The sequence below is a fragment of the Heloderma suspectum genome, chromosome 4 (genome assembly GCF_057233095.1).
Source record: "Heloderma suspectum isolate Gila_16-S chromosome 4, 16-S_ref, whole genome shotgun sequence".
Lineage (NCBI taxonomy): Eukaryota > Metazoa > Chordata > Lepidosauria > Squamata > Helodermatidae > Heloderma > Heloderma suspectum.
This window is the reverse complement of record NC_139461.1, coordinates 167,233,831-167,259,602: the sequence shown is the minus strand read 5'-3', so window position 1 is coordinate 167,259,602 and position 25,772 is coordinate 167,233,831. Positions and strand designations below refer to the sequence as shown.

The 25,772-nt window shown below is 42.7% G+C and overlaps 1 protein-coding gene across 3 annotated transcripts in view; it reads left to right on the top strand.

Annotated features, from left to right (window-relative positions):
* The first annotated feature begins 16,094 nt into the window (after nucleotides 1-16,094).
* Nucleotides 16,095-25,772, top strand: part of RC3H1 (ring finger and CCCH-type domains 1) — a 96,176-nt gene continuing 86,498 nt past the window's right edge. For all 3 annotated transcript variants that reach the window (XM_084851192.1, XM_084851194.1, XM_084851193.1), the window contains exon 1: nucleotides 16,095-16,297. The gene's annotated coding sequence lies outside the window, so the exon portion shown is untranslated. The remainder of the gene's footprint in view (nucleotides 16,298-25,772) is intronic.

Genomic DNA, 25,772 nt, shown 5'->3' with positions numbered 1-25,772 from the left:
CGTATTGATTGAAGAACCAGATTGCATTGCAAAATAAACATAACTTTACAGCTCAACACATTTATTTCTAAAAGGAGTAAGGCAACCATGGGATTTTTCAGATCTCCCCCTCTAAGGGCAGAAAGGTCCATCCTCAGGAGAACTGACCTCACAAGTCTGCTTTGTGAGATGGAAAAGTCCACAGTTGGTGTTTCTCCATCAGAACTCTGGTGTTTGAAAGCACAAAAAGGAGGTGCTTCTGGACATGCCAGGAGAGGCTGTGGATCCATAAGATTCACAAGAGAACTTCGGTTATTGTACAGTTTAAAAGTACAGTAAGTAAGTAAATAATTTAAGTAAAAAATAAGGGCTGGTATCAAGGGTAGGCATGGGCAGGCACCTGCCCACACCCCAGCAGGGGCCCACTGATAAGAACCCCCTAGAGTTGTCCTCCACTATTTCAACCTGCTCGTTCACTGCTTCTTGCTCTGGCCCACACAATGGTGGTGGTAAGAAGAGGGAGCGGTAGATGCCGCTGACCTACTTGCTCTCTGGATCTCTTGCTTATGGGCCCTAAAAAACCTGAAGTTAGCACTGCCCTCCTGTGCCCTCCCACAACTTGCCCCAATTACAGGGGAAGAACTACATCAGCCTTGGAGCTAGCATAGTTAATTTCCCTCCCATTGGTATCAATGGAAGATAAAGGGAGAGGGGGGAATAGGCACAAATGGACAAATAGGGAAAAGCCACCTGCCCCTGTCTTTGCGCCAGCAGGGCTCTTGAAAAGCAGGTTTGTCCGCCTCAGTTCTTTCCTTCCCCCATAGGATTGCTCTGTCTGGCTGCAATCCTATACCTGGAAGGAAGCCCTATTGAACTCAATGGGACTTACTTCTGGGTAGACATACATAGGTTTACACTCACTGACATTTTGTGCAGAAAAAATAGAATAGATGAAACAGCTTTGTTTGTCAGCAGAAACACGAAGAACAAATCTTCAAGGGTAGGCACTAAACTCCTACTAAATTTTAACATTTAGCCAGTTGTTTTTATTTATTTCTATTTTACCTATAAGAAGATTGATATCCTGCCTTCCTGCTATATAGTGTCCAATGCAGCTCACAACAGATTAAACACAAACTGACACGATTTAAACAATATTCCATAATAAAAAAGCAAATAATTAGGAAAAGATAAAATAATCCAAAAACCAAGGTAGACAGCTAACCAAACTAAATGCCTTTCTAAATTAAAACATCTTAAGAATGTGACGAAAAGGCAGTAAGTTAGGAGCTAGATAGATTTCCCATTGCAAGGAGTTCCACAACCTGGGAACCACCACAAAGAAGGCCCTCTCCAAGATTGCTGCAAAACCTGACTCAGATCAAGACAGGAAGCATAAGAGATCCTCTGCAGGTAACTTCAAAGATCATATGGGAGGAAGAGGTCCCTTGTGTTTCCTGGCCCCAGGCTACTTAGGGCGTAATCCTATGCATATTTAGACAGAAAAAGTCCCACAGTTCCCAACATGCCCCAGCCAGGGATGCTAGGAGTTAAATGTGCATAGGATTGCACCTTTAGAGCTTTAAAGCAGTGACCCGCATTTTGAATTGAGCCCAGAAATAACAAACAGTGCAACTGGACCAATAGGGGATACATATTCCAATGGATTAGGCACACTCAGAAATTTCACTGCAACATTTTGCACCGATTAAGGTTTCTGGATGGTTGTGTCAGAGGTTGCTGGGAACAGCTCCACATCATATGGATCCCACCTCCCTTGTTCAGACAAACATGGTGAAACATGGGGTTTTTAGTGAAACAAACTTGTTTTACTCAGGGAGCAATCCTATGGGGGATAGGCATCTGCCTCCAAACTCAGAGGCAACCGCCTATCAGTGTAAGGCGGAGGGGATCCTCTCCTCTATGCTCCAGCCGCCCTGCATTCGTGGCTAGACAGCTGATTTTGGCTGTCTAGCTGCAGGACGTCAGAGCATGGGTTGAGGAGGCCAGATGATGCATAGGGAGTGTCGAACCGGCACTTCCGCACTCCCCACCCCACCCCTGGGAATGCCCCCTTTTGTCCTGCTCTGCACTGTCCTTACAAGCATGGAGCCTGGGGATGATCCACACCGCCTACAAGGCGGTGGGGGAGGGGGTGGGGAGGCGCTTTTCCAGGAACCGACCTTGGAGTGCAGGCTCTGAGGTCGGTTCCCGGAAATCAACCAATCCTAGGGCCATCTAGCCACTGTCTAGTGGCCATAGGATTGCGCCCTTAGTTACAATATCAGGCCACAGTGATTAACATTACCCCATGGGCTGGGTCACCTCTTACCTTACAGTTTCAGATTCTGGTGCCCCCTTAACTCTTGTACTGTGTAGCGTCTGATCTCTTGTAACTCTGTGAAATCTCTTTCTGCTAATTGTTCCCACTCAGGATTCAGCTGCTGCTATGCATCCTCCTGCGACTGCCCACTCTTGACCTGGGCCTAGCATGCTGTAGCCACCACACCCCATCTCCACAAATCTGATTTCAATTACTTTGGAAGAACTCAAGGAAACAATAATGTCTTTGAAAAGTAATAATGCCCCCAGTTTAGATGGATTCACAAGCAAATATTATTTAACAGATGCGTAACACGTTGTCCACACCATTGCTTAATCTACTGGATGAGGGTATGCAAAAGCATGTAATCCCAGAATCTTGCAATGGAACAAATGTTATTGTTATCCCCCTCACCCCTAAAACAACAACAACAGGGGAAAGCATTTTAAAGTAGAGTCATACAGACCATTGCTTTATTAAATCAGGATTTTAAACTTGACAAAATCTAAGTGTTCAATCTTGATTAACTAAAAGGAGAATAGTAGAATCATATTTGATACTTCATAGGGAAAACCTAGTACGGTATATGGCATGGGAATAACTCATAATTTAGAAGATTTACGGTGCAATCCTATCGAGATAGGCGACCGCCTATCCAAAGCTGGGCAGGAAAAGCACGGAGGGGATCGTTCCCTCCATGCCTCTTCTGCCCTGCTTTTTTGGCTAGACAGCCGATTGCGGCTGTCTAGCTGTGGGAGCACAGAGGGGGGAAGGAGGCTGCTGTATGACACATAGGATGTGTCACAGCTACGCCCTCCTCACCCCAGAACACCCCCAGCCATGCCCCTTTCCGGCTGCTCTGCACTCCTCTTGTGAACACAGAGGACTGGGCTGTTCCGCGCTGCCTCAGAGGCAGCACGGAAGTTGGGGGAGGTCAGTTCTCCAGGAACCGATCTTGGATCATGGGCTCCAAGGTCGGTTCCTGGAAAACAGCATATCCTATGGCTATTTAGCCGCTGTCTAGTGGTCATAGGATTGCTCCTTTACAGTGCAATCCTATACATGTCTACTCAGAAGTCCCATTGTTTTCAATGGGATTTACTCCCAGTTAGGTGTGTATGGGATTGCAACCTTTGGCCAAAATTGTGCCATATAAATGTGAAGATTTAAGGGGTTTATAAATTATAAATATAAATTAGATTTTCTTTAGCACAAAGATCCAGCATATCACTTATCTAGAGGTCCAATCCTGGTAGCTTTAATCATAGGTATGTCTGAGGTAGGGATGTCCGAGAATTTCACCACGAATCCCGGGGAGGCCGAATGCCAGTGCATTCGGCCCCCTGAAATCGGTGGCGAAACGGTCTGCCCCTCCGCGCCGGGACTTACCTTGGGCGAATCTCCCTGGCGGCGGCTCTGGCGGCGGTTTGGCGGCGGCGGCTGCGGTAGCCGGTCTTCCGACCAGCTGCCGCCACCACCATTTCCAAGTTTAAAAAAAAAACGTGATAGGCTACGTAAAGATTTACGTAGCCTATCACGGCTAGATTTTTAAAAAATACCGTGATAGGCTACGTAAATGTTTTACATTTACTTATGGGTTTCCCACAGACAGCTGGTTGACCACCATATGAACAAAATGCTGGACTAGATGGACCCTAGGTCTTATCCACCATGATTAGCCTTATGTACTAAAGAGGTCGTCGTCGTCATGTCATGTCCAGACCAAACTCCACTCTGCCAAAATGTAGCCACCGCCACACTGCTGAGCTGCGGTTTGATCAGATGGTAGAAGGATTAGCCGGTGCAATGCACTGTTACCAGGGTACGCCCGATTGTACAACAATCTTCGAGGAGGCTCCTTCCGTGTACCCCTTCTAAAGAGGTATCATGAGCTCTAACTAAACTTTATTTGGAGTTAGGGATATACATCTCTATTTAAACAAACTAAGAATAAGAGGGGGAAAACAGATGCACAAACACAGAACAGCAGTCTTACGTATCTCATTTGGATATGTTATGGCATCACCATCTTTATCATAACGTTGAGAACTTTATATGAGTTGTCCAAGATTGATTTCCTTCATCATGAAAACACTGGTGAACACTCCAGCAGTGGAATTTGTTGGCAGTGTTTTTGGCAGCAGCAGGAGAAATGGGTATACTTGATTAGGGTTTAGGTTTCTACAGGAACTTGGACTACTCATTTTATGATGCACATTGTTATCAACCATGTTTTACATCAACATAATACAGCATTTGCATGCTTGAGTTTTGAACTACAGGAATGCACTTTTGGAATTGGATATTTTTTCCAGGAACATTACATTTTGTGTTTGGTTGTATATTTTGTATATGTAAAAATCACAAAAGTAGTCATGCTGGTCCATGAGAAAGATATCCAAAATCTGTAGTTGGGCAATACCTTTATTAGGACCAACCAAAATTCTGCAACATTTTGCAAGCTCCAGAACTCTTAATCAGGCTAGGGGGTACAAAAAGCAGGGGATGGGAGAAGAAACAAAGTCCAAAAATTTGGCCAGGTGTTATGTCCATGAGATCTTCAGTTTAGATAGACCCAGTTTCAAAATGGAGATTTGCAGTCTGAATTAATTAGAGGAAAGGATGGAACCAGAGGAAGATTTTCGATCACCTGAAGAGAGACTTTGCACTGAATTGTTCCATCCCCTCCAACCGCTAGGTAATACTCACAATTTGGCTTCAATTGGCTTTTTAACCTAGTGTACCACCTAAAATTAATCTCAGATTTTGTTAATATACAAACTGTCATGTTTCTCTGCAATTCTGCTTTATACTGCCTCAGGAACCTGTGTGTTTCACCAAAGGCAAGAGGCAGGTTAGTTATAGCCGGCCTTAGTGTTCTCAGTAATGGAGATCAGCCATTACTTCTCCTTCCCAAAATGTATTGCTAGGTGTAATCTCATCTTTGCAACAACTACCACTGACTAATTAATTCAGACTGCAAATCTCCCTTTTGAGACCTCTGTTGTTTCTCAATAGGCAGGCAATATCTTTCCTCATACAGCCGAAATCTTCAATTCTTTCCCTGGCTCCCACCCCTGCACGAAGGCCATGGTTAATATTGTGGGTGAGGATGACCTGCTCAGCTTGCAATGCACTTCTAGGCTCTGCTGTCCAGACAACACACAAGACAGGTACCTTCAGAACAGGATTTGTTATCACAATACATGACAAAACACTAACTTTGGAGGAGTTGCATGGCATACTGTCTCAGCTCTAAGGCCTGCAATAAAAGAGAGAGGGAGAGGCCCTCCCCCAGGCTTCCTGAAAGAACTAACACTTGCATGTTCTCAAAAAACTATATACACACACATACACCACAGCAATTCCCTCTAGATCTTAATAAGTAGCACTGCTGCAACAATCAACTCCCCTCCCCCCGTATTTCCCTAAAACAACCAACACACCAGGAGACTGGATAACAAAACTGGTCTACACTGCTGAATTGTCATACACTACTCTCCCCTTTCCCCCAGTAAAATGAGAACAACAAGACTGGACTACTTTGAGGGCTAACATAACCCACACTGTCTTAGTCATAGCCATGACTCCTGTAACGTAGATATAATAATTATTAACTTTTGCTGCATGCATTGACAAGGTAATTTTTTAAAAAATAGCAAAAAATAAATAAAATTAAGACCTGAGTTAGAAACATCATGAACTCCTGCACCACTGTCCAATGTGAGATACACCGAAATCCTGGATTTAAAGGCGGGAGCAGGCTATTTTTGCTTACAAAACAAATGGGCAGAATAGTGGCCGTGCATTTCGCCTCCTATCTCAGGTTCTATAAGGGCGAGAGACATCCTTTTTTCATGAAAGCTGAGAATCTGGGAATTATGGCTCATTCAGAGGGGTGCATGCTATCCCAGATGCCTCAAGCATCTCAGGAGAAGCTATGCCTGGCCTGTGTGTAGCAGAGGACCTAGAGGGGTCTGCAAAAGGGGCCCCTGACTCACTGTCAGAGTTGGGGGTGGGGGGTTGGCCTACTTCCCAGCCCTGGGGAACACTAATGTCAGAAGGTGCAGGTAGCCACCCCCTCGATCATACAGCTCAGAAGAGCCAGACTCTTCAGAATACAGGGCCTCCTCAGTAAAGGACTCCTTGGGTGAGGCGAACCTTGAAGGCTGTGCTAACTGGTTTCAGCTGGGCCAAAGTGAGGTGTAGGAGACCAGGCTACCTATGTTCCCAGTTAAAGCTTAGCTTTATGTAGCATTCTTAGCTGAACTTGCTTTCTATCCTGACTGATTCCTGGATTGCAGATAATACCTTGCTCTTTGAACCCTAATTATCCTTTGACTGCTCTATTGTATTTGATCTTGGCATTATCTCATGATCTTGCTATTGGACCATGTCTATTTTGGGACTGTCTGATTGTGCTTGACCTCACTTTTTCCTCAAGAACTTGTGTTAGATTGCTCTGATATCTGACTGAGACTGTGAAACTCTGGGGCTTGGCCAGCCCCTGATGCTGTGTTCAACTTCCTCATCTCCTGTTCTGGACCCAAGGCAGGACAGTGCCCTACAATATTATGTCTTTGAAGCTGGTAAGGGGTTGAGTTGCTTGCTCTTTAATTACTGGGGTTGTGAAAGTTTGAGGCCTACAGAGGGAAAGGGAAAAAGGGTCAGGCTCAGAGGCCTAGTGTTTTCTGGGAAGGAGTAACCCTGAGAGGAGTAGTTTAATTTCTCTGGTTAAGTGTCAGTTTCATTTCTCCACTTAAGGTTCATTTCTTCAGGTTTGAAGCAGTACTTTCAGTTTTGAGGGAGGAGGTATATAAAGCGAGCGAGTGAGCCGCTAAGAGCAGAGACAGCCAGAGCCTGAAGTGAGAGCAAAGCCTGGAGAGCAGGAAGAAGCAGCCTAGAGAAGCCTAAGTGCAGCTAGAGTAAAGTTTTGCAACTTTTATTTTCTTTTAATGCCTTTTATATCACTCAGCTCTATTGTGGAAATACCTTTAGTTATGATTTGCTAGCTTTCAGTTTACCAGTGAACCATTGTGGTTAAACCTTGGGTCTGGTGTGTCAATCACCCCACATCTACAGCTTAAACCCCACATTATTGGGAAAGAGATTATTAAAAGAAGGAAGGTGGGGCTCTTAAGTAGGCAAGAGATCCTTAAGGAGTTGCTCAGGGGATAGGTCATAAGTGGAACCCTGACAGGGGCATTAAAAAATAATAGTCACGGGTGATCTGAAACCAGTATATGACTAAATTTTCAAAACCGGACCTTAAACAGAGATCTTGACAATAGGCTGCTCTTAATATAAATGCCACACAACCTAAAAATATCATACACCTTCGATGTTTAGACAAATAATTCACATATTACTAGACTTAAAACAGATTTGCCCCATCAATGCAAGTAAGGCTTCATATGTAATGTAAAGGTTGGTTGTACACTAATCTCAATATTATCTAGTCTGATTTGAAGTTAGACCTATGCAAAATAGTTAAGATAGATTCAGGAAGGTATTCTGTACAATAACTGGCACCAATTTCAGACACTTTCCTTATCAGGTAAATTTTGAATGTGTGTAGAGTGATGGCCAGCTGCCAAATCCCCCCACAGTCACTCATGAGACTGGCGATTTTGGAGATACCACAATTTTATTAGGGTGCAATCCTACACATGTTTAGAGAAAAGTCCTACAACTCCCAGCATTCCCCACAGATGTTTAAATAGCCAAATATTTTGTTCCTTATAAAGTAAGAAGCTTATGACAAGCCTGACTCTTTGCCATATAAAATGTATTACAATCTATTGAAAATGTGCTTACTACATTTATTGAAAACACATTTATATTTGGTTTTTAGCCTCTCCACTCAGATGTTCTTTGTTCTATCCTTGTCTGAAATAAACACATTGAATGTGCTCTCTATGCCAAGGAAAGAAAAAGTTTGCTTCCAGATGATGTTTTATCACACTGTCATCCACAGAATTTTATGGGGGGTCCAGGTGACATATTCTATTTGTAACCTTCCCATGTTTTCCCACCACTTCATCTGTCTTTTTTCCTACTGCAGAGAATCCATTAAGGAGGGAAAGATGGTATAGCTGCACCATGCCTTCTAATTAGTAGTGCTAGGAACCCTCCATCTGCACCAAAACATTTTGTGGCAAAAATAACCTATTTTGTGCTTTGTATGATTCTGGTGTCTGACTTCCCTCTACCCCAGCAGTGGCTTGGACAACAACTGCAATGAGAAAAGCTGCCTCAGAAAAGTGGTGATAAGTTGCTCTGTAAATAGCTTACAGATATGAAATTTTGACTCTCATCTCAACTCATATTAAGAGAAATTTAATTATTTAACTCACAGTTCAAACCCTTTACTTCCTTCTTCTGCTAGGGTACAGACACTAATAGCCAGAGTTTAGCTTCTTTGAAGAATATATTGGCTATTTTTGTATGTAACCTGTGGTGGCATGCAAGCAATTTCTCTGTGATGTAATCCCATGCTACTGCAATATAAATGTAAATACCAGACCCACATGGGTCTTTTCTACACAGGCAACAATCAGATTGGATAAGATCCAAGTACCTGGCCCTTGAACTGCACAGTTTTTTTCAGTGTGTAACTTTGGGAAAACCTAAGTTGCAGGTGAGACGGGGGAGGGGAGCCTCCTACCCCCATGCTAGGATCATGATCCAGATTGGGTCCCCTGTGCTTACCTTTTAGGAAAAAGATAAATGTGAAAATCCTCAGAACTGGGAATTTGAAAGCATTCATGCAAGACAGTGTTAGCTTCAAGCTTAATACCAGAAGTACCATGAACTTTATTTGAAGTGAGGAATATAAAAAACTGAACGAGAGAGACAGAGAGAAAAAACCCAGATGCATGAGCACAGTACAGCCGGCCTCAGCTCATACCCTTCTTAGTACAGACTACATCAGATCCTGGAAGAATCAACGCCAATTCTTAAGGAACTAGTAATTCTACTACATATTCCATACATCACCAAGAGAAGAAAGTAAGTAGTACCGTAAGCATGAAGAGAGTTTTGCTTACTGCTGATTTTAGTTGTTTCATCCTTTATAGGTGGCCATAAGAAACTAGAATGGAGAAGGAGGGTAACTGGGGCAGACATCTGGGGTGTTTCCAGATGAGACTTTTATTATGCAATAGCTCTGCCTCATTCACAGAATTTTATAGTGGATGCAGACATTATCATCTTCCCCTTGTAACTCTCCCATATTTTCCCATTGCTTCTTCCATACTTCTTATAAAAAAATCAGTTAAGGAAGGAAAGATGGAATAGCAGCACAATGGCTTTGGATTAGTAGTACTAGGAACCCTCTGTCTGGTAGCTCCCTTGAAGGCAGTTGGCCAGTCCACACAATCACCGGTGCTCACCGTGGTTTAAATAAGCCGTGGTGGCTTGCCATTCGTGCCAGCTGCCATTGTGAATATTCAAGCAATGGTGGGTGGTTGCCGTGGGTTATTGTGTAATGTGAACCCGGGCAGGGTAGCTTCTTACCATGGTTAACAAGCCACTCCAGAACCCAAGTTAAGCTGGGCATGAGGTAGAATGTTGGGCTGTGAGCATTTTGTGGTTTCCTCACATGCTTCAAAATCAAGCTTGGATTTGGGGGCAGGAGCACAGTGATCTTATACCAACTGTATAGGATACCTATTCATTTCCTGGGCTCAACTTAAAAGTACTGGTATTAACAATTGAATGTGCTTAATGGCCTAAGACCAGGACCATGGTATCTTAAGCACTGCCTTTGCTTCAACCATATGAACCTGCCTGATCCCTAAGATCATCTTTGAAGGTTTTGTTCCCTGAACTGTCTTGATGAGCAAGGGCAAAGACAGAGCTTTCTGGGCAGTGGCAAAAGAGTTCTAGAACTCTCTCCCTGGGGACATCCAACAAGCTCCTTCCTGCTTTTAGATGGGTTCTGAAACCCTTATTTCAACAGGCTTTTGGCATATGATTGTGTTAATAATGTCTGAATGCTGCTGACTTTCATATTTCTATATTGATTTGTTATTTATATATAATTGTACACTGCTTTGGTTGCTTTTGCAGAAAAGTGAGATAAAATTAACTGAATAAATATATATAAAATTATCTTGGTTGTTCCTTGCAAACATTGTATGTGGTGGTTCTGTATCTACATCTAAACCCCTTTTGTGTTCCTGGGCTATGCTTGTTGGGGGGCGGGGAGGTGAATATCCAAGCAGCTCTCTGCCATGGCTGATGCCATAGGATGGATACAGGGCAGGTGAAACCAAACTACAGTTCTGAGGGAGCAATGCAATAATACGCATCCGTGCATCAGTAGCAGCAACCATGCACTAGCATTACAAGTTGGGAGAGCTCTTGGAAAACAGATGAGCTTTTTCTTAGCACTCACCAAGCTGATTCCAAATTGAGCCAATGGGAGCTCAGCCATCACTAATAGTAAATTGATGAGCAGAAATCGGCAGTCTTTGAATCTTTTTGTTGCAGTAAGGTGACTGCTGTAAACTGCCTTGAAAGGATAATCTATTGTGAAAGATGGTTTCAAAATCCACTAATAATATGTCAGTGTCTACTCCTCATTTTTATGGAACTCAAACTGCACAATCCTATTCACACTTACTTGGAAATGCATATGTATAGGACTAGGCTGCATGAGACAGAATTTAGATCATGAAAGCAAGAGGAGTTGGTACCATGCGCTGAAGTCTCTGTGAGTTTTCAGAAACAAAATGGGTAGCTATGTAATTATGACAGCAGAGGGCACCAGACTATCACCTGAGCATGCAGAATCTGCTGTGGTGGGCTTCTTAGAGCAATATGATTTAGCAACCTCTTTTAAAACCTAGAACTCTCAATTTCTAGTGTATGTATCTATGTTTCTCTAACAAGCTGACGTGGGCAAAACGATAAAAATATATGAACTAAATACCCTGGCATGAGGTTTATAAGGATTACTTTCTACACTATTATCTTAGTCACAGAGACTAAGAGGCAAGTTGCTCTTGCCCATCACTTGAAAGCTTAAATAATATAGGAAGGGTTTGCATGTTTGTTTAAGAGAGACAAGGGTGTTCCAAGTGACCAAGTCCCTTCCAGATTCTGTGTATACTTCTGTCTTTTTCTTTAGTAAGCACAATGTATAAACCTTTTCCTTGTTACAAATTATCATTTTACATACGGGTCTGACTTGTTAGTATACTCCAGTTACTTAAGATTATCATTTGAAAAATGACCTGCCCCCATGCCAAAAAACAAATCTGAAAAGGCAAATTTTAAAAATTGTCTGAAACTGTATGCCCAGATGTTTTAATGGTTGGTAGAAGGTTCCATTAGGCAGAGTGAAGCAGTCGCCTCAAGTGGCAAATGCTGGGAAGCAGCAGCAAGGTGTTGGAGGAAAGGCCTGTGTGCCACACAGTCTGTTCTGTGCCTCTTGCTGCTTTCAGATACAGTAGAGGATGGTGTCCCACCATCAGTGCTGAAGACAGATTAATCTGCCAGTCCAGTAAGCTTTTGTAGGTGGAATGGGAGGGAGCGCCATCTTGTCCTTTGTCTCAGGCAGCAAAAGGCCTTGGGCTGGCCCTGGTTGTTTGCCTGCCCAGGTAAGTGGTGTTTAGCATGTTCTAGAGGGGATTGCACTCCCCCTAAAGCAGGAATGAACAACCTTTTTGGTCCTGAGGGTTGCATGTGATGCTGGCTTGGGGGTTAGCAGTGGGGAAGGAGCTATTTGTATGAGGAGCACTGGGGGAATGAATGGAAAGCCTTCCCCCCTTCCCCCTCTGGTGATCCTGGTACTGATAATTCTTTCCTTACTGAAAAGAGTCATCTGTATTGCTGGTTAGCAATGGCTCAATCTGTGGAAAATCAGCTGAGGGAAGGGAATGTGGCAGGAGTATGTGTCAGAGCACCTGTGGGGCTGCAGTTAAAGCTTTGAGGGGTACAGGTTGTGCAACCCTGTCCTAGAGGACCAGATTCATAGCCGGGGGGGTGGGGGGTGCTCATTGATCCATCTTTTTCACTAGAGGCACAAGAAACCTCTGTGGCCCAGAGTTTCTTTTACCAGTATTACAGTTTGACATTGTTTGAGCTATCTATAATTAAGTATTTTGAAAGCATTTAGCTATAATAAATAGCTAATAGCAGATAAAATACTTTTAAAAAAATGTACACCTAGGATTGTTTTGTGGGTTGCAATCCAGGTTTTGTACTAACAAGAATTAGTACAGGAAAATCTTTTTTGATCCATTATTATTTTTTATTAGAAATATACTTGTAGCATAACTTCAAAATATAACTTGCATATAATGACATAAAAACATTTCTTGTTGTTAAACAGAGCTTTGCTAAAGATTGTTAGATCTTAAGAGATATCTCATTTTTAAGTATCAAGTTCCCTATTCAATACCAAATAGGTTATTCAGCTGACATGTACACAGGCCTGGTGAGCTTCTAAGAAGAAGCTTCTGCTTTCTAAAATCAACACATATTTATATTCTTTTTGTGTAAAAATTACCTCATAGCTAATATTATCTACTGTCCCATAACTTAGGGCTCACAGTCTTAATTATTTCATAATTATTAAACATTATTTAAAAATTGGAACATAAATAAAAGACTTACATGTACACATTTCAAGCTAGATAAGATCAATTTTGAATTATACCTTTGAGAAGAACTTTTTACCAAAATTTGCCAACTAAACCTGAGTACCTAAATTTTTCTAGACATCTATATATCACATTTTTTTGATGTGTATACCTTTCACAACGTTTTTTGCTCAATTGATAAGTGAAAACTTTCAGTACATTTTTGACTTGGAATAATACAGTCTCACACCTGTTCATTGCTCAAATAAACTTTTGGCCTATGTGACAGGCCTTTAAATCAACATTTTCTCTTTGGATACTATCCAGGTCATCTTGACCATTATTTTTATGCCAGTTACCCAGAATTCATTGTGAACTTATTTGTGTCTCCGTATTGGTCCCAGTTACCTTATGATTTATTTAATTTTCTGAATTCCTAATTATCTTCTATCTAGCATGCTCATTTGCCTGGTGCTTGCAGCTCCAAGACAAGACAGCTTTTGCTTGAGTGTGTGTGTGTGTGTGGGGGGGGGGGAATAGTCACTTCCTTCAGTAATCATTTCAGGCACGCTGAGGACTGTGCCACCAACCTTTTGTGGCATTTCCATGACACCAGCTTAGGCTTGTTCACCACTTATGACCCTACCTGGACAGAAACTGCCTTGCTTCAGTTATCCAGGCCCTGGTAACCTCCAGTTTGGAATATTGCAATGTGTTGTGTGTGAGGCTGCCTTTGAAAACAGTCTGGAAATTAGTTCGGAAGAAGGCTGCAAGACAGCTAGCTGGAACTGGATAATATGAGCACAATCACACTGGTGCTTTGCCACCTTCACTGTCTCCTGGTCCATTTCTGGGTCCAATTCAAGATGAATTCAACATTTAAGGCCCTTCAAAGGACTGCCTCTCTCCGCCTGTGCTTGCCCAATCCTTGAAATCTTCTTTGGAGGCCCTTCTGTGACTGCCTCCACTGAGTGGGGTGCAGCAGATGGCTACCAGGTATAAATTTGGTGCCAGACCTCGGAGGGAGCAATCCTATCCGGATAGGCGGCTGCCTCCAAACTTGGAGGTGACCACCTATCCAATGCCGGGCAGAAGCGGGGAGGAGATCATCTCCTCAGCGCTTCAGCCGCCCTGCATTTACAGCTAGACAGCCGATTTTGGCTGTCTAGCCGTGGGACCGTGGAGCGAGGGAAGTGGCAGCTGGACGACACGTAGGATGTGTTGTGCTAGCATTTCCAACTTCCCTGCCCCGACACGCCCCCTTTTTCCCACTCTGCGCTCCTCTTCCAAGTGCGGAGCGTGGGGCTGTTCCACGCTGCCTACAAGGCAGTGTGGGAGGGGGTGGAGGTCAGTTCCTGGGATCCGACCTATCCTATGATGGTCTAGCTGCTGACTAGCAGCCATAGGATTGTGCCCTAAGAGGCCTATTTTCCTAGGTCTTTCCATCTGTTTTAGCATTAACTTATTTTGCCCTCTGTGACTTGTGTTTTTATGCTGTATTTATACTTTTATTGTTTTTATTATTATTTAATTTTACTTTTAGTTTTTGTTCTGGCTCCAACAGGCTGGCATCTAAATATTTCAAATGTTTTTGAAGTGTAGCCTTGCCTAACTGTGGAGTGGGGTTCTGTTTATGGCATTGTGATCCTCCTCCTGACCTACCTTCCCCCATTTTGGACATGTAGCATCTTTCTGAACTCAGCTGTAAACATGTGCACTTGCTCGCATGCAGCTGTGCTACCTGGTATTGGGGTTTGGGGGGATTTACATGTGTGCAATGCAAGTTAATTGGATCACAGTGAATATGATCATGCTGTAAATATACCAAAGAAATTATTAATATATTTCTTTCTATACCTGAGAATGACCTATCCTGTTTTTCCTGATAACTTTAAAGGATAGCATAATTTGTAAAATAAAATATTAAATATTTAAATATTAATATTTATATGTAGATAGCTAATTAGCCAAAGTGGTATAGTGATTAGTGTCACAACTAGGGCCTGGGAGGTCCATGCTCAAATTCCCACTCAGCCATGAAGCTCACTGGGTGATGCTAGGCCAATCACTATGTCTCAGGTTAACCTACATCACAAGGTGGTTGTGAGGATAAAGGGTGGGGAGAGAATGATATATGCTGCCTTGAGCTCCTTGGAGGATATATACAGATATATGCATTAAATAAAGATACATAACATATCAATTTATCGCACCTAAGTTTGCTTCTAAAGGCCTTTAGGTTTAGTTTCCAAGTTTAAATACTCTACTTTTGCAAACTGGAACTGAGAGACATATCATGGCACCATAACTCTTGTCTCTTTTACAGAAGGCACCCAAGGGGGAAATGTCACAGTTACCAGAGTGGTTGTCAATTTCTTCCCAAAGCAATTAAGCTAGGTAATACAGTTAGATAATACAGTAAATACAGTTGTTATGTTACTTTCATTTCAGACTGGGAAGGCATCCTTCAGACAGAAGAAAACATTATTTTCCCCCTAAGACTGCCATGATACAAATAAAGGATAGGGACACTAGGATCCATGGTGTCTGAAATTTAAAAAAAAAAATCCGATATATATATATATATATATACACATATATATATATGCATGCCTTTGGTTATGCACAGTATGGACATTTACCATCAACATCATCATCGTTTATAACAATGGAGAAGACAAGTAGTCTTTCTACAGGACCCTGCACTCAGGATGACGGTCTTACATCAATGTATAAATACACATGAATGTGATCAAAAGCATAGCAACACATCAGTTACAGACCAATCCTGTTGCGTTTGCTCAGAATTGCCCTACTGTGTTTAATGGAGCCTGTCCTTCAGCTGCAATCCTATATACACTATATACACTTTCCTGGGAGTAAGCCTTATTGAATCCAGTGGGGCTTACTTCTGTGTAGCCAGGCACAGGACTGTGCTGTCAAACTCCCACCGTTAGGCTGGGATGTTCTAAAATACGGGATATTTGGCAAGTCTCCCTTCAACCTTCAGTCTCACGCTGCTGTGACTGTCTGGATTACAAGGCAGGACCTTCACCAGCTCGAGTAGCCGGCCTTCTCCTTTCTCCTTCCCTCCCTTCTCCCTTTCGCGTACGAGGAGACGGAAGCGGGGAGGAGGAAGCGCCTGGGCCTGCTCCGCCCCTCTGGTGAGCAGGAAGGGGAGGGTGACGGCCAAGCGAGGCAGGGCTTTGCTGCTGAGGCAAGCAAAGAGGCACGGCACCCAAGATGGCCCCTGCTGCACAGGCAGCCGTGGCAGCAGCAGCGGGCCCGAGGCTGGAAGAGGAGGCCGTGGCCGGCCGGCTCTTTTTGCTGGTGAAGGAGGAGGTGGGCGCGACGGCCACGTCCGTGGTCCGCAGCTGAGAGGAGCTGCTGCCGCTGTCGCGAGGTGAGCGAGAGCCCCTCTGATGGGGGAACAATAGGGCGGAGGCTGCGGCCTCCTCCTCGCTTTTTCTTTGCTCCAGGAAGAAAGGACGACGTCTTCCTCTTCCCTGAGGGCTGTTTGGCTTTGCAGTCCGACTGGACCTGTGTGTGTGTCTGACTTGCTGCCTCTTCCACCATTATTTCTTCTCTACTCTCGCCTTGTCTCTAGGCCTCGGGCTTATGCCAGGCTCGATTTCTACCGTTCCCCGCATCGGTGGCTTCGCAACAGGCCGCCGAACAAATTTGTGGGGGCGGGGGGGGGAGTGCTTGACTTGTGGGCCCCACCCAGTTCTTAGCCCTTTCTCTTGTTTTCTGGGCTAGGGAAAAAAGTAAGTTCGGGAAGAGAACATACGTTGTATTATTAAATCGGCAATCCGAGCACGCTTCCCCGGGGGTAAGCCTCATTGACCCCCGGGGGAATTTCATCTGGCATTCGTACAGCTTGTGCATGTCTACTGAGAAGTAAGCCCTATTAATTACGTTCAGTGGGACTTACTCCTACATATGTGTGTGTGGGACTGCAGCCTAAGTAAACGTGCATGTAGGGTCACACTGGACATGTAGGATCACACTACACATATACAGTCCTGTGCACTCTGGGATTAAGCCCTGCCACAAGAGTGAGAATAAGGTCTGAGTAAAGGGTCAGAATGCATTGCACGTGTATACAATTTGTTACTCTGTACTGTGGCATACTGTTAAGTGTATTACACTATTCTCCCAGTCAGTTCTATTTGCACGATTATCAAGTAGGTACATATGCGGAAGAATGCATGTTCACCACTGTCCCACATTTAAATGGTTGTGCACACAAGAACTGCCCATTATATTGGGCATGATCTTTTTTCTCTTTGTCCCCATCCCACCAACTTAGTTCCCTGATTCAGTGAATTCCTGAATTCCATCACTTTTCTCCCTGCAATCTTTTGAAGATCTTCTTGGGTAGCACTAACTCTGTGCGCACAAGAAAAAAACATGTTTAGAATGTAATAAAATGAAAGGGCATTTAAGGTTCTGGAGGAATACAACCACTCTCCACTCTGCCTCACTTTTACTTAATATGTAGCTTTCAATGTCATGGTTCAGAGCATGGGGCAAATACCTGCTTGCCAGGAAATGAAGGATCTGGTTGGGATATTCTGTGGGACTTCTATTAAGAGAAAACTGTATGTTCAGGATGAAAGTAGATCTTGAGCAGGAAGTGGCATCTGCAAAACAGCTGGCCAAGAAGCAATGTAATATGTTGTAGAAAAGGAAGCGTGTAGAAATTGTTCACCATCTTCTGAGAAACTTCAGAACTGAGAAACATCAAAGCTGTCACATTTCTTTTAAAAAATGCAGAGATTCGTTTGTTCTTGAGTTTTATCTGATAGCAGTTTGGTTATTTTAATATGAGAGAGTATTGTGAATTGCTCTTGTGTTTGAAAATTAGCAGGAATCCTTTTTTACAATTAAGTCTAAGGGCACAATCCTATGCATGTTTCGACGGAAAAAGTCCTACAATTCCCAAGATTCCCCAGCCAGCATGCTGGGAGTTATTTTTTCTGTCTAAACATGCATGGGATTGCATCTTAAACATGTTTTCCCCCCCTTTTACTGTAGTTAGCCACAAGGCATATCTTGAATTAGTGTTGCTTTTTGTTTACCTCTTTCTTCACATCACATTTCTTATAGGACTGATTCCTGAATGTTGGATTGGGATCCATCATGGAGCCCAATGCGTAGGCAGCTAGAGTGTCAGTACTGGGTGTTTGGGATGTGTACAATACAGAGGGAGTTTCACTTCTGGGTTAGTTTGGAATTTAATTTTGATTCACCTGATGTGCTTCCTAATGTAGAATAAAAGCTGCCCTTTCCCTATATTTATTTTTTATGGTATAGAGTAGGGGTGGAGAATCCATAGACATCTAGATGTTGAACTACAATTCCCACCATTCCTGACCAGTGGGCATGTGAGGTGGAAACCTAACATCATCTGGAAGGCCACAGGATCCACAACCCGGCATAAAACTTTGTCCCTTCTAGTATCTTGGATTTGATTTATATTAATACTTGAGGTTGTGTGTAATTTTTACAAAGAAACAATTTCATATCCACTGTAATTTGAATTAAATAGCCAAACTACACAAGCATTTACACATTAACAGAAAGAGGCATCTTGTTCAGTATCCTTAATTAAAAGTGCTTTGGCTCAGAGGTTCTCAAAGTGGGCTATGGGAATATTCATTTCAAAAAAGTGTGCATGAAGGATGGGGAAGAGAACACAGGGCTTAGCCATCCATTATCACACACTTTGGTGAAATGTGTGAATAGATGAAAGAGTGTGGTGGCGGTAGGAGGCAGAAGTAGATCTGCCTATATAGACAGACCTTTTTTACACATTCAGAACATTCTCTTTCCCCTGGTTTAAATGCTGCATTCCCAGGCCTCTGCCACAAACCAGCCTTTCCTTACCTGGTGCCTGCCCTTCAGTTATTTTGGACTACAGCTCCCAGAATTCTTGACCATTGGCAGTGCTAGCTGAAGCTGATGGAAGTTGAAGTTCAAAATATCTGTAGGGCACCAGGTTGGAAATGCTGCCATAACTGTAGCTGGTTGGATCAGGGATGCATCTTGTATGTGCTTACTCTCCTTTCTTCCTTCCCCTTTGTGCATCTAGTTTAATAGAAGACTTCCTAGTTTGTTAAACCACAGTTTGCTTTGACATCCTATTGGCTTGCAATCCTGGTTTCTAAGGAGAGCTCAAAATACTGTTTCCCAGTTCAGATAGGAGCAGGTGAGCACATTGTACATTCCTGATTCAACAAACTAGTTCAGTTGGATGGAGAATGTAATGTCTGAACTGGGTCTTAGTGTTAATGTTATGAAATCACATTTTATAGCAATAAAACAAATTTAATGTTCATTACATTTCCAACCCATATATATAAGTTGGCGCTGATGTTTATGCCCGTGGACCCTGTTGCATACAGTATGGCGCCGTTCAAACATCACTTTAAGCCATGGTGGCTTAATAAGCTACTCACAGTAGTTTATTTTTGAAATAGTCCATGATGCCCTGCCACACAACTGGGCTAATAAGCTATTGTGAGTAGTTTATTAAGCTACTGTGCCTAATATGAGTCATTCCCTCCTCCCGCTGTCCTGCTGCAGTCCTCCCTCCCAAGCAGTGGCGCTATTTCACCCCTTGACAACATCACAGCAGCCTGTTTTAACCTTCCACAATATCCTAGTGAGAGGGAAGTGGTGTGGAGTGAAGTACAGGGGCTTAATTCAGCACTTCCAGCATGACCCTGATAAGGGGGTGGTGTCTAAGGCACTGGGACCAAACTTCATACACAGCCTCCCCTAGTCGGGAGGCACCCAATGAACCATCAAAACCCTGTGTGATCACACAAAAAAGGGGAAAAACCCCAGACCCTCCAACCCCTCAATTGAGCATTCCCCCCATAGACATTGCTAAGATAAACGCCTAAGTGCTCTTAATGCTGCTATAGTGCTAAAGCACAATTGTGCATCCCCTCCCCCAAGACATTGCTGGGATAGATGCCTTTTAAGTGCTCTCAATTGCACATTTCACCCCACAGAGAACACCCACAAAGAGTAGAACAGTGACAGCGATCAGAAGGGTTCTTACTGCGTGACTCCATTGGCGAGCCAATTAACCCATGGTGCCCGACAGACAACACAATAACCCACCATTGGTTAAATAACCCACTCTGCAGACCTTGGGTTATCAGAGTGGGTTATTTTAGCCAAATAAGCTATCATGGATTAAAAAATACCCAACAGACAAAACGATAATCCACAATGGGTTAAATAAACCACCGTGGCTTATTTAGCCCATTATGGGTTATCATGTTGTCCAAACCCAGTCTTTGACTTATTCTTCTTCCTTGTAAACTGCTCTGGAAGCCTTTTCTTCAAAGAGAGATAAACATGCAATTAATAAATATACAATTCTATGATTATTTTTTGAGTAGTAAGCATATGTTGCGATGGAGGCATAATCTGCTTTTCTGTCTTTATTTTTTTAATTGATACCAAAAACTGTTCAGGCAAGTTAAGTTCTTTCTTAAGTTGCTTAAACTCTGGATGGGGCTGGTACAGATTATAGGTCTGAATAGATAGGTGTTTAAACTCACTGTTACCTACTTTGATAGAGAGAGACTGGCCTTGGTGACCCGTGCTCTGGGTACCTCCAGGTTAGACTACTGTAATGTGCTCTATGTGGGGCTGCCTTTGAAAATGCTTCAGAAACTGAACTGTTCAGAATATGATGACTAGACTACCAATTTGCACTAGAAGTTATGAACATATTACACCAATGTTATATCAGTTGCACTGGCTCCCAGTCTGTCACCACGCCAAATGTAAAGTGCTGGTTCTGACTTTTTAAGGCTTTTTACAGATTAGGACTGGCATACTTAAAGGACTGCTTATCTTGGTATGTTCTACTCATCATACATTAAGGGTGCAATCCTATGGGATGCCCCGTGGGTACTTGTAAGGCTCTGAACTCAGAGGCTTACGAATATCCAATGCAGAGTAGGAGGCGTCTTGCCTGACTGCGAGGGGGAGGAGGCGGGGAGCATGGTTTCCGGCTCAGAGTTCAGAGCCAGGAAACCGAAATATCCTATGTCCCCAGGTGCTATCTAGGGGGCATAAGATTGCTCTCTAAGATGTTCAGTAGACCGCCTTCTGTGAGTATCCACCTACTAAGATGAGGAGGGTGGCTATCAGGGAGAAGACACCCTAATTAGGAAATACTGTTGCCAGAGAGGTCTACCTGGCACCTACTGTGTTGTCTTTTTGCTGCCAGGCCTTTTACACGTAATTTTAGTCCTGTTGATTGTTTTTATGTGGATCTGAAGCTATTGCTGATTTATTTCTTGTTTATGTTTATTATGATTATCTGTTCTGTCTGTCTATCACTAATCTTTCAATAAAATTTCCAGGGCAGTTTACATAAGAAAAAAAACATTTAAATAGTGCAGATCTGAACTATTACCACTCCCCTCCCCAACATCCCCGAATGGAGGAGCTGGGTCAACTTTGATTGATTTCAACTGGAGAAAAATAAACTTATGCTAGTATTTCCAAGGGCACGTTATTTACTGACGTGGAGCCAGATATAAATATGGGTTTAGAAAAATTAACTTTATAAGTTACTGTGATGAAAACTAAGTTTATCTATAGTTGCTGGACAATTTACAGTAGCTTGGCAAGGATTTCTCACTCCCAGTTGTTTAACAATAGAAACAACAAATAATTTTTCTCCCTAAATTAGCTTGACCTGTAATAACTTGGTTGTACTTGTATATTCAGGTCACCCCAGTATATGACTCATAATGTGCAATAGTAAATAAATAAATAGGTAATTGGCTCCTGCCCCTAAATCATCATCTTGCATCTGGATACATATCATGACAAGTATCCAAACTTGCTGCCATTCTTTAATTACAAGGCAGAAATATTTATTTTCTGAACTCTTAAAAATGATGTTTCCCCTGCTTCTACAAGATGAGATCTACGTATTGTTCCTAAGTTCAGAAAATAATTGTCCCCCTTTTCTTTTTACCACATTGTTGATGGTTCAGTTTTCAACTTGTATTTTATTTTTTCCCTAGTTTTCACTTGGGTACCTTAAGGTGCAACACCTTGCAACTCTATCTTTAACATGAAGTATGTATATAATTAGGGGACTGCGGTGGCTTAGTGGTTAAGACGCTGAACTGCAGACTGGAAGGTCGGCAGGTCAGCAGTTCGAGATCCGAGTGCTGCGTGACAGAGTGAGCTCCCGTCTTCAGTCCCAGCTTCTGCCAACCTAGCAGTTCGAAAGCAAGAAATTGCAAGTAGATAAATAGGTACCGCCTCGGCGGGAAAGGTAACAGCGTTCCGTGCACCTCGGTGTTCAGTCATGCCGGCCACATGACCACGGAAGCGTCTTCGGACAGCGCTGGCTCTTCGGCTTAGAAACGGGGATGAGCACCGCACCCTAGAGTCGGACATGACTGGTTGGGGACACCTTTTTATGTATATAATTACTGCTTGATTAAAACAAAGCTATTTATAATTCTAAATTTCATCAGTATATGAAATGGTACCATTTTAAGCTCTAAGTAAGTTGCATATTCAGTAACTGCCCTGGTCTTGTTTCATAAGTGCGACGTTCCACATTTTGTTTAACTGTTCTCTTCAAGAGGGTATAATTGCCAGGCTCCAGTATTTCAAAGAAAAGATCCTGGCTGCCGTAACTGTGGAACATGTTTGTTCTCTGTGCTCTCGTTGAATTAAACCATTCAAATAATCCAAGAGAAAAAGCTATGGGTTGGATCCAACGGCATGCTAGCAGATGTCCACTAGTGCAATGGCACTCTCTCCTCCTCCCCTGCATCCCTCTGCATCATCCAGAAATCTGCTCTGGAGAGTTTCCCAGCCTTCCAAAGCAGATTTTGAGGCTGTGGGTGGAGGAGTGGTTCCGCTGATGGAACTGCTTCCTTTAGTGGAGCAACTCAGTTGGACTCAGTCCATTGGAACTAGTGCAGGGGTGGGCAGATCAAGATGTATGGGTCGATCTCTGGGTGATTTGCTGTAGATCAGCAAGGAAACTTAAGACCTAGTTGTTTAACAATAGCAACAACAAGCCTCCCCTCCCACCCTAAATTAGGCTGCTAAAATGAAGAAAACTGGGAGTGGATTTTTTTATGAGAGAACTGTGAACTCATTTAAAGCAGCTTGTTCCTTAACTCTACATATATGATCTCTTCTCCGTGCCTCTGGTTGATGGATCTTGAGATTCATGAAAAACAAAACAAAAAAAACAAATTAGATCTTGCAAACTTGAAATCTGGCCACCCCATATCCAGTGAGATAAAATACCTGAAGATCTTTCTTGGTAACGTATTAATTCCCAAATGGGAATTTCTCCTTTTAAAAAACAGTTCCACAGATAAGAGAATAATTATTTTTATTTTATGAATATTTGGGTCGTATTATACCACCTTTTATTTTACGTTTTCAGTGAAAGTTTGGGTGGGTAGATTGTTGCTTTTAATCCAAATAATTGTGAATAAGAAGGCAGTGGTGGATAGATTAACATGGGCATTACAATGTTTCTTGACCCTGCATAATTTCCCTAGAACTGTAGCAATACACAACATTATGTTGTTGTCTCCTTTACATCAGTCCTAGGTGTAACTGTGGATGCTCTGAATATGTGCTTGATGTCAGTTATAAGCTGGATAAGGGTTAATAAACAAGCACAATCTAGATAAGATAGTGTGCTCTTGGTGAATGTTTTATCTGTCGCTGTGGGTCCTTCACATATGCACATGAACTTGTGTGTATACATACACATTTCATGATGAATGCGGAAATGAAAGGATTTTCCTAGAAGCACAGTAGAAACAGCAGATCGTGTGCTGTGCTCCAATAAAGTGGGGAAATAGGTTCTTTGGGTGGGGAGAATTAGCTCAAGAACAATTATTATGAATTAATTAATTCAAGCATTATTTTACCACAAATATCTTACTGAAGAGAACAATGGTTAGTTAGTATACTAGCCATCTAGCCAGCATACCATTCTAACTGTCCTAGCAGAGATAGAGAAAAGTGATGGTGGGAAAATGAGTATTTGCCCAGTAAGGAGTGGTGAGGGTGCGGTGGAAAAGGTAAAGCAGAACTTGAGAGGGCAGCTCATACTGATATGAACTGACACAATGAGAAACGGTTCATTGAATTAAAAAAAAAATTGTCCTCTTTAGTGTGAAGCATGGAGTGATGACAGCAGCTTTGAACTGGCTTGTTGTAGAGTAGTAGTGACAAATGTCCCACAAATAAAGGCTGGTGTATGAGAATGCACTACTTTATTGTGCAGTGTCTTATATGGATCTGCATTTAATATTAACCTGCCATTTTACATTACAGAGTTGGCTAGTTTGTGATGTGACCTTAGAGTCACATAACTTGCAACTAATTTTAGGTCAGTGAAAAGAAGTTTGATAGGAATCCAGAATCTAGGACTTTGGTTGGAGTCACTCGGTCTGTTCTGAGTAGTTGCTAATTTGCCTCAGATGAACAAGTGTTAAACATCTATCGTTGAAAAAGTTGTGTAACCTGGAATTTGACTCCTGTACTTCAAACTAGGTTATAAGGTGGTGTAAACTATGTAAAGCTCATTATTGCCTTACTCTACAATGAGATGCTTTAAATAAAGCCAGCCAAGTTTAATCTTAACTACCCAAGAGTCTATCAGCATGCTTGTCTACATTTGTGTCCTTTCAGAATAGGCTACCCTTGGGAGCTGTGAATTAGGGTAACCTTAAGAATCCAGATTATGGGAATGTGCTACCTTTCCGGCATGCAGTCCTCCAAAGCTTGATTTTGCCTCTAGTCTATAGAGCTGGGGAGTAGGCAGCAGCACAAAACTTGAGAGGCAGGCAGGCAGGTGTGTAGGCTTGATTTCTTATTGTAACCAGTCCCCTAAACAGAGAATTGTGAACTCATTTAAGGCAGCTTGTTCCTTAACTCTACAGATATGATCTCTCCTCCGTGTCTCTGGTTGATGGATCTTGAGATTCATGAAAAAAAAACAAACACATATTGCTGGAAAATTTGCCATTAATGCCTAAATTCTGCAAAATTAATAATCAGTTTGAACCAGCAGACTCTTCTTAAGGTGCGATAGAATTTAAAGAGGAAAAGTAGAAAAGCTGCTTTATTATTACCTTTTTATCTCATCCTTCCTTCAAGGAGGTCAGAGTGACATTTTAGCTGCACAACAATCCTGTGAAATAGGTTAGGCTGAAAGGGAGACAGGATGATTTGTGTAAGACAGTCTAGTGAGATTCACAGCTTCATGGAGATTCCTGGATTAATGGCAATCCACTGAGATTCATTGGATGGCTTTAAAAGGGGGTTAGATAAATTCCTGAAGGAGAAGGCTCTCAGTGGCTACTAGTCCCGATGGTTATGCGCTACCTCAGGTATCAGAGGCAGCATGCCTATGTACACCAGTTGCTGGGGAACATGGGCGGGAGGGTGCTGTTGTACTCGTGTCCTGTTTATGGTTTCCTGGTTGACAGCTGGTTGGCCACTGTATGAATAGAGTGCTGGACTAGATGGACCCTTGGTCTGATCCTGCATGGCTCTTCTTATGTTCATAGCTGAGGAGGGTTTTAATTTAGATTTCCCATATGGAAACCTAATAGTCTAGATACACTGATGTGCAGTTACTGTCTTGGTCTTAACTTAAGACTATGGGTATAGTGTATAGGTAGAGCCCTGTATAGTGACTCTGACCCAGAAAACACGATGTCAAAGTACTTATGGATCTCAAGTCCTTTCTAGGGATGAGCAGATGATGGACTCAAGTGCAGGAGGACATACACAAACACACCAGTCAAGGAACCAGGTACCTGCAGGCCACGCCATCCAAA